The 7,284-nt window shown below is 37.3% G+C and overlaps 1 pseudogene; it reads right to left on the bottom strand.

The window, feature by feature from the left end:
• Positions 1 to 5,467: 5,467 nt before the first annotated feature.
• On the bottom strand, positions 5,468 to 7,055 carry LOC118834552 (annotated as a pseudogene).
• Positions 7,056 to 7,284: the final 229 nt, after the last annotated feature.

Genomic DNA, 7,284 nt, shown 5'->3' on the forward strand with positions numbered 1-7,284 from the left:
ACAAATACATCGAATGCTAAATTTCTCTTAGCGATCAGTGAAAATGAAGATGCAGTACTTTCCCATACAAGTTCACAGACTCTCTGGAAGTCCATGGATCCCAGGTTAAGAATCTCTACACTCATGCATACAGTGAGTCACTCTACTAGTCACTTCTTGACCTCAGGCAAATCACTCTGTTTTTCTGTGGCTCAGCGTTTCCAGATGGAAAATTAATATAATAAAGCCTTGCTATTGGGATTTTCTATAATGGTAAGGAACGTTTAGTTTGGCTAGTTAGAGAAAGCTCATAGGTTGTTTTCCATCTGAGCCAATCTGCATTGCAACTAGAAACACTATTCCATAGGCAGAAATTAAACCCCTTACCCTGAACAGCCATCTTTCCCATAAGGGCCATTCATCACAATGGGACCAGAGGATAGAGTGAGGCTAGATCCGTACAAACCCATGACCCTAACTATAAAAACAAAGCACAACAAAATGTCATGCTGCCCAAGCTTTCTTTTTGTGGGAAGTTTCAAGCATTCAGACATTGAACATATCAAGCACTTTCCAAATAAAACATCATTTCAGCAAGGAAACCTACTAATTGTGGGTGTCATCTGTTCTGCTTTTGAAAATGTCAATATTTGGGGCAGCTAGGTGGCACAGTGAGAAGAGTACCAGCCCTGGATTCAGGAGGACCTGAGTTCAAATCTGGCCTCAGACACTTGACACATTTACTAGCTACTGACCTTGGGCAAGTCACTTAACCCCAATTGCCCTGCCTTCCCCCCTCAAAAAATGCTAATATTTGTTTCATCAGAAAATATTCATGAATTTTAATTTATTGTTTCATAGTGGCTAAAATCCTTGTGTAGTTTCTGGTTGTTAGGACACAGGAATGTCTTCCGTGTGTTTCCAGTCACCGGTTTCCTCTTTCTTGACCATTAGAAAGAAGTGTCTGAGCTGCTCAGATAGTGTTTTACAAGCAATAGAATTCTATCACTAATTAGCAATAGGGAAAAGAGAACTTTGGAAGGATAAATCTATCTTGTTCTTTCCGAAGGTCTACAAGGAATGTTATTTTCTTTTTGATTTCAAGTGTTAATGGTGTCAGCAATTGTTGCAGTAAAAACACGTAACTCTACGTCCCCAGTCTTGACAGGTAAAATGACTCTCATTTAACCATGGGGTCATTTCTTTCTAGAAATAATGTCTTCAGGTTGTCACGTGTAAAACTTCAGAACAACGAAGCAGCAAGAACTGCCAAGGAGCACGTCGTATCAGAGCTTTGGCAAACCTGGGAGGCCTCACTCAGAAAGTGTTCCAGGAGGACACTGGGAAATAACTTCCATTACTTAATGGTGTACTTATACATTACATATGTGCCTAATGCAAAGCAAGTTCCCTCGTGGGGACTTTCATCCAGGGTTAGAAAACATTTAGGCCTGCTGGGCCATGAGTGATGTGAAAATGTGTGCCACTCAAGAAAAAAAAGTGTTGGTGAAAAAAAGTGTCACACACCCTGTTGTTTTCCATCATATTGTGACGTGGTGACAGCCTTTCTAAGTTTTTAATAAAAGATTCAGGGGTAGGGGGAAATGCATGGAAAGGAATAACAAGACTCAGTACTCTAAGTGACCTATTAGAGCTAATGAAATTGTCACTGTGATTATTTCATTATTGGTAGTCAAGTGAAATGAAAAGATCAGTTTGAAAACTATTTTCCTACCACTCAATAATAACTCAAAATGTGAATATAAACACCCCAACAGGGGCATTCAGGAATTTTAAAATACTGTTGAGTGGGTGGTCAATCACACAACTTTGAAAACACTTAATTTGTATGCTAAATAGCCTTGAGAAAATATAGCACCTACCTGTACTGATCCACAGTGACACTCACCCAAAGGCTCCAGAAATAGGGTTTAGACCAAGTGTTCAGAGGGCAAAAGTCAGATTTTGCTTCTGTAATTCTCTAGAATTTTGTAATGCATTTAAGAGGCAGCTGGTGGTCAGAGGATAAAGTATTGGGCCTGGAGTCAGGAAGATCTCAGTTCAAATCCAAACTAGCTGTGTGATCCTGGACAAGTCACTTAACCTCTGTTTGCCTCCGTTTCCTCAACTGTAAAATGGGGATAATAATAGCAACTATCTCTCACAGGGCTGTTATGAGGATCAAATGAGATATTGTTTATAAAGACACTTAGCACAGTCCCTGACATATAGTAGGCACTGTATACATGCTTGTTCCCTTTAATTCTTCTCCCTCTAGGCTCTGTCCTAGGGGTCTTTCACCAAATACTAGCCTATAGAAAGATCTCAAGCAGGCATCAATCCTGTGTGCTAATACCTACTAAACTTCAACACTATCAAATTAGGTCATTTAACAGAATCCCTTTCTCCTTACTCAGAGCTTTGAGATGTATTGTAGTGTGCTGAATAGATACTAGGTTCAGAGCTCAGAAGATGTAGGGTTAAGTTCTACCTGTGACACATACTGACTTTGTGACCCTGGGCATTGACTCAACTTATCACTGACTGTAGACAATTCTCTAAGGCCATCTATTGCAGGGCAAGTGTGCTTCCATCAAGCCCAGGTCAGGGGGATTTTTATTTTTAAGTCAGGAGTCTGGAACCTCACAATATGACCTTTATTGGCCATGCTCTTAGTAAGAAATGAGCTAGAATGAACTTCAACAAGCCAGCATCCATCTGATCTCATCAACTTCTAACCAATTTATTCCCACTATAGCTCTTTCATTCAGTTAAAAAATTCCAACCAAAAGAAAAAGAGACTTGTATCATGAAATATTATCCTATTATCCATTATAATGAGATGAAGGCTATTACATTTGGCTTTATTTACTATCATCCACCATTCTGTATGTTAGACTATTATAGCCTCCTGCTTTCTCATTTTTTTTAGACTCTCCGAGTTCTCCTTGCCTACCCAAATTTTCCCTTTCCTTCAAGACCTAGATCAAAATCTTAAATCTGGGAAAATCTTCCCGGGGCTTTATTTACTCTGGAAGTGTTTTCTATACCTCATATGTAATTAGTACAAAGGAGACAATGAAGTGGTGACCATTAATAGCCAACATGGCTTCATCAAGAAACATGTCTTGTCTGACAGGACTAATGAGTAAACAGGTCAAGGGAATTCCATAAAGAGAGTTTACTTAGAGTTCAGAACCACGATTGACAAAGTAACTTGTGATGTGCTTCTGGACAAAATGAAAAGATATGTGGTAGACAGCAATGCAGTTAGGTAGATTTGGAACTGGTTTAAAGACTGAACTAAAAGACTAGAAAGTAATCAATGCCTTAATTTCAATTTGGAGGAAGAGCTCTAGTAATAATAATATTTACATAGTGTTTAAGCACTTTATAAATACTATCTCATTTTATCCTTACAACACTGGGAGGTAGGTGGTATTATTGTGTTATCTTCATTTTAGAGATGAGGACACTGAGGCAAATGGAAATTAAGTGACTTGTCCAGGGTCATACAGCTAGTAAATGTCCAAGGCTGAATTAGAACTTGGGTCTTCCTGACTCCATTTCTGGCACTTGATCCACTGTACCACCTACTCCTCTACCCACTACAGCTAGTGCAGTATCTTTCTTTAGCTGTTCTGTCAACATTTATCAGTGACTCAGATAATCACACAGCAGGAATGTTTACCAAATGTATACAAGGTGACAAAAAACTGGGCAGGACAGGTAACTTGTTGAATGACAAATTAAGTGTCCAAGATATTTTTAACAGGCTAAAATATTGGATCAAACATAATAAGAAATGTGTTAGCAATAAATGCAAAGTCAACTTAGTTTCCAAAAAAGAAAAAAAATATGCCACATAATAAAAGATTGGAGTTGTAGCTAGGTAACAGATCATGATAAAAAAAATCTGGAGGATTTAAGAGCACTAAAATTTCATTATATGTTAATAATGTGCTACATAATCATGTGGATGTATAAAATTTATAAAAACAGCTGCAAAACAACCTTTACATAATAAATAAAGGCAAATGACTAGAGATATCTGCTGTTCATGGTTGGACTATATCAATATAATAAAATGACAATACTACCTAAATTAATTTTGAAATTTAGTACCAAAAGAGTCAGAACACTGAAGAGCCATTTTTAGAACAAGACCAAAAATAAAAAAATTAACTTTTAAGAACAAAAAAGTTCTAGACTGTCAAGCAAAATGATAAAAACAGATTGTGAAAGAAGAGAGAATAGCATTACCTAATTTCAAGTTACATTATAAATAAGTAGTTATAAAAGTTATTTGGTACTGATACTTCTGGTTAAGATGGTAATGTGAAAAGTGCCAAAGAAGCCTATGCCTCTTATAAAGATGCTAGATCTAATTATAACCATCAGGCAAAATGAAAACAGAAATACTACACTGGTTGCTAACTGGAATAAAAACCCTGAAAATTGAAAGCACCCAGAAATATCCTGGGCAAAATCCAGTTTCCAGGCCAAAAAAATTACTTCAAGCAGCCAGAAAGAGTTCATGTCCCAAGGAACCAATCAGGGACCACATAACACTATGCTGCAACAAACATAAAGGAGAAGAAATTAGACTGACATTCTAAAAGATAAAAGAATTAAAAAAAAAAGCTGACAATCAAAAGTGACTTAATGGACAACTTTCAAGCATTCTTGATGAATAGGACAGAATCTGGTAAAATATTTAAAATGCGAATGTAAGAGACAAGAAAAACCTAGACCAGGAATTAAAGAGAAGCTAAAAGGTTCCTGTCCTCAGTGGTCTTGGAATAAAGCAAGACTTCATCTAGCCAGCCAGAAGTACCCCATATTTACCTCCCCTTTGTGTAACTGCTCCAGAATTGTGACAATGAAAGATATTTATGTTGCCTATTTCTGCCCACAGAAGCCTGAAGCTCTGCTTTTGCATTGAGTCTTCAACATGGAACTAGCTCAGGTCAGACTCAGACTCATAGAAAACAATTGGTCAGATGGGAATAAGTTGTTTTTTTTTTTACTTTAAACAATTTTATTACACAAAGACCATCACCTAACTGGCTATTTCTCTACTTTGTATACAATTTTAGTCTTTGCACAGAAAGGCTGTTTTTGAACTTTCCTTTCTGTAATGGTAAACACTAAAATTCTAGTTTAACAAAGTAATAGTAAAAATACCTCAGTTGGTTTCAGTTGAAAGCAGAACATTGGTAAATGGATCTTGCACCCATCATTAGGAAAGTACAAATGTCTTCATTCAAAAATGAAAAATAAATTATCTGTAAGCATGGATAATGACAGCAGTAAAGCATTATAAATTGTCACCCAAACCCAGTAACTGATGGTTATAATGATTTTCTTAAACATCAGCCTTTACTTCAGTCTTCTCTCCAACTGACTTCCCTGAAGTTAGCAAAGAATACTCTCTTGAGTCTTGCCTGCATCACAGTTCATAATGATAGACCATTATTCTAGGAAATTAAAACATGCAGCCTCCCATGCCTTCACCCATGTCCATCCCTCCCACGTCAGGTTTTTTCTCCTTAGGAATTTCAATAACAACTTCTGCTGCAGTTAACAGGGAAGCTACACCAAACAGCACCCAAACAAAGCAATTCTTAAAACCTTAGTTGAGTCAATTAATCCTTTCTTCAATCTTATTCACAAAGTGTCAAAGTATGACATCATAACCAATATCTGAGGAGCTTTGCAAAATTTTCTCAATTATCAATGAGCCTTCAACACCCACATTCTTAGCAATGGTCACTGCAGAGATTTTCAGTGTCAATTATTTCTATTCCAATATTTAAAAATCTTCATTAGGTAGAATTAATGACTCTAAAGCGTCAGCAACTTGGTCTTTCTTCTCATCTACTTTTACATTAATCATTCCACCAACTTTTATTTTAGCTGCTCCATCAGAAAATTTGGGCAAATATTCATTTATCTTTTCTTTTTCAAAGCCACTAGCAGTGATTCCTTGAATACAGTTTTCAGTTTGGGATTTTTCCACCCTTTCTTTTCGAAAGCATGGTAATCATCTTTTGTCATGATAACCTCCCCAACTTTTCCAAAGTCATGAGCTTGATTATTTTCAAGATTCAGATTTTCCCCAAATACTGCACAATCAGTAACAACAGAAAAATCCTTAAGGTGGTTCTTCCTGTTCTCACCAGAACCTGAAGCTTTTACAACAACAACTTGCAGCCCAACTTTTAGCCTGTTCAAAACCAGTATACTTAATGTTTCTCCATCAACATCTTCTTCAATTACAACTAAAGGCTTCTGATGGGCATTTGCAAATTCAACTACAGGTACAAATAGATTGGATACTAGAGATCTTCTTTTCACTTAAGAGAACAGAAGCATCCTGAAATTAACATTTGTAATCTTTAGCTATATTAATAAAATAGACATACAACCTCTGTCAAACTTTATGCCTTCAATACTTTCTAATTCATCATTCAATGTTTTCTCCCCCATCCTTCACTATGATGCTCTTTCATCCAACCTTTTAATTGCATCAGATATCATGTTGTCAATTTCTTGGGCTCCATTTGCAGAAATTGTAGCAACCTGAGCAATTTCTTCAGGGGTTGTGACAGGTTTAGATTGCTTCTTAAGCTCAGAAATGACAGCATCAACAATCAACTTCACACCTCTTGATCTCCACTTAATTTGCTCCTTGTTAATCTTCTCAAAACCTTTCTTTCTTAGCAATGGGCCATGCAAGGACCACAGCAATAATGTGATCCCCAGACTGGCACTAATGTTTTTATATTTGTCCTTCAAGTCAATTGTTTTTGCAACAGTCACACCATCTTTCATGACCTTGGGATTTCCCAATTCTGTTCAATGATCACAGTTCTCCTCTTGGGTTCCAGAATAAATAATGGTAACAGCATCTGCTAAAGGATCTACACCTTGAAGCATTAAGGCTTTAGCATCTGTTCCAAATTTGATGTCTTTAGCATTAGAATGTGTCAGGTGGGGGGGGGGAGGGGAGGGGAGGGCAGTGCCCTAGACACTGGCCTCCTCTGATGAAGGACTGTGGACAACTGGAGCATTTCTGCAGGGGAAGGTGGACCAGGGTGTGGTGTGAACCATCAGCAAGGAGTGGAAATGCAGTTTTGATAGAAAGCTGTAGAAGATGTGGATTCTGACAGCCCATCCGTTAGCCAGTGGCCACTGAATCATGGTATGTGATTCAGACATATATGCCAAGTAAAGCATAACTTATAAAAACCATTAATGAAAAAAGAACATTTGAAAGATAAAATATTGTAGCAAGCAAGA

The sequence above is a fragment of the Trichosurus vulpecula genome, chromosome 1 (assembly GCF_011100635.1).
Source record: "Trichosurus vulpecula isolate mTriVul1 chromosome 1, mTriVul1.pri, whole genome shotgun sequence".
In the NCBI taxonomy this organism is placed as follows: Eukaryota; Metazoa; Chordata; class Mammalia; order Diprotodontia; family Phalangeridae; genus Trichosurus; species Trichosurus vulpecula.